Here is a 2,500-nt window from a genome sequence, read left to right as displayed (position 1 = left end):
TGCAAACCTCTAGAGCGGCCTTACAATGCTCGCTACTCTCTGGACCGGCAAAGGCAATTTGCAACCAACCCTAATTCTTGCGCAGTTGGCAGCCTTCCTTGGCACAAGACCGAACAGCGCAGCGAACCCGTGCAGCACCTACCCAAGGGACAGCCTTCCCCACACACTCTGGAGGAGAAGAGGCTCCTCGGGCTGAGTCACACAGCTCAAGCTACTCGCTCATTCACGGAAACCTTGGGAAACAAAACCTGCTGCCACACACCACTTATGCATTGCATGAAGATTGCCATTGTCCATACACTTGTGCAGGTGCGATGGAAATATTTTCTCGTGTTGGTGCATGCTATATTTTTACAGACAGCTACCGACAAACGGTAGAAATTGGCGGGGATAGGCCTCAGACATTACCCAAAGCTCCGGGAACGTGAGCGACGCAAGACGAATGGGAATTTTTAAAGCAGATCTATGGCAGTTACTGACAGTGCCTGGCGTGGGTTACTTGCCTCCGTTGTCGAGAGGGGAAGACGACCCACACGCTTTTCCGGCAGATTTGCTCGTGCACCAAAAAAAGTCAAAATCTTTTACACATAGACCCCATCAAACGGTAGAAATTGGCCGGGATTGCTCTCATGTGCGTCACGGGGCCTCGTTTCTCTCGCTCCGAATTCCCTCGAGCTGGCAAAACGCTCATTTTAGTGTCGCCAAATATCGTCCGAACGTCACGAACCTTCCACACGCTTTTCCAGCAGATTTGCTCGTGCACCAAAAAAAGTCAAAATCTTTTACACATAGACCCCATCAAACGGTAGAAATTGGCCGGGATTGCTCTCATGTGCGTTACGGGGCCCCTGTTTCTCTTGCTCCGAATTCCCTCGAGCTGGCAAAACGCTCATTTTAGTGTCGCCAAATAACTTCCACAGGCTTTTCCAGCAGATTTGCTCGTGCACCAAAAAAAGTCAAAATGTTTACACATAGATCCCATCAAACGGTGGAAATTGGCCGGGATTGCTCTCGTGTGCGTTACGGGGCCTCGTTTCTCTCGCTCCGAATTCCCTGGAGCTGGCAAAACGCTCATTTTAGTGTCGCCAAATATCGTACGAACGTCACGAACCTTCCACACGCTTTTCCAGCAGATTTGCTCGTGCACCAAAAAAAGTCAAAATCTTTTACACATAGACCCCATCAAACGGTAGAAATTGTCCGGGATTGCTCTCATGTGCGTCACGGGGCCTCGTTTCTCTCGCTCCGAATTCCCTGAAGCTGGGAAATCGCAATTTTTTGTGTCGCCAAATATCGTACGAACGTCACGAACCTTCCACACGCTTTTCCGGAAGATTTGCTCGTGCACCAAAAAAAGTCAAAATCTTTTACACATAGACCCCATCAAACGGTAGAAATTGGCCGGGATTGCTCTCATGTGCGTTACGGGGCCCCTGTTTCTCTTGCTCCGAATTCCCTCGAGCTGGCAAAACGCTCATTTTAGTGTCGCCAAATAACTTCCACAGGCTTTTCCAGCACACATAGATCCCATCAAACGGTGGAAATTGGCCGGGATTGCTCTCGTGTGCGTTACGGGGCCTCGTTTCTCTCGCTCCGAATTCCCTGGAGCTGGCAAAACGCTCATTTTAGTGTCGCCAAATATCGTACGAACGTCACGAACCTTCCACACGCTTTTCCAGCAGATTTGCTCGTGCACCAAAAAAAGTCAAAATCTTTTACACATAGACCCCATCAAACGGTAGAAATTGTCCGGGATTGCTCTCATGTGCGTCACGGGGCCTCGTTTCTCTCGCTCCGAATTCCCTGAAGCTGGGAAATCGCAATTTTTTGTGTCGCCAAATATCGTACGAACGTCACGAACCTTCCACACGCTTTTCCGGCAGATTTGCTCGTGCACCAAAAAAAGTCAAAATCTGTTACACATAGACCCCATCAAACGGTAGAAATTGGCCGGGATTGCTCTCATGTGCGTTACGGGGCCCCTGTTTCTCTTGCTCCGAATTCCCTCGAGCTGGCAAAACGCTCATTTTAGTGTCGCCAAATAACTTCCACAGGCTTTTCCAGCAGATTTGCTCGTGCACCAAAAAAAGTCAAAATGTTTACACATAGATCCCATCAAACGGTGGAAATTGGCCGGGATTGCTCTCGTGTGCGTTACGGGGCCTCGTTTCTCTCGCTCCGAATTCCCTGGAGCTGGCAAAACGCTCATTTTAGTGTCGCCAAATATCGTACGAACGTCACGAACCTTCCACACGCTTTTCCAGCAGATTTGCTCGTGCACCAAAAAAAGTCAAAATCTTTTACACATAGACCCCATCAAACGGTAGAAATTGGCCGGGATTGCTCTCATGTGCGTTACGGGGCCTCGTTTCTCTCGCTCCGAATTCCCTGAGCTGGCAAAACGCTCATTTTAGTGTCGCCAAATATCGTCGAACGTCACGAACCTTCCACACGCTTTTCCAGCAGATTTGCTCGTGCACCAAAAAAAGTCAAAATCTTT

The sequence above is a fragment of the Callorhinchus milii genome, unplaced genomic scaffold (genome assembly GCF_018977255.1).
Source record: "Callorhinchus milii isolate IMCB2004 unplaced genomic scaffold, IMCB_Cmil_1.0 Scaffold328, whole genome shotgun sequence".
Classification (NCBI taxonomy): Eukaryota; Metazoa; Chordata; class Chondrichthyes; order Chimaeriformes; family Callorhinchidae; genus Callorhinchus; species Callorhinchus milii.
Note: the sequence above shows the minus strand (reverse complement) of the source record.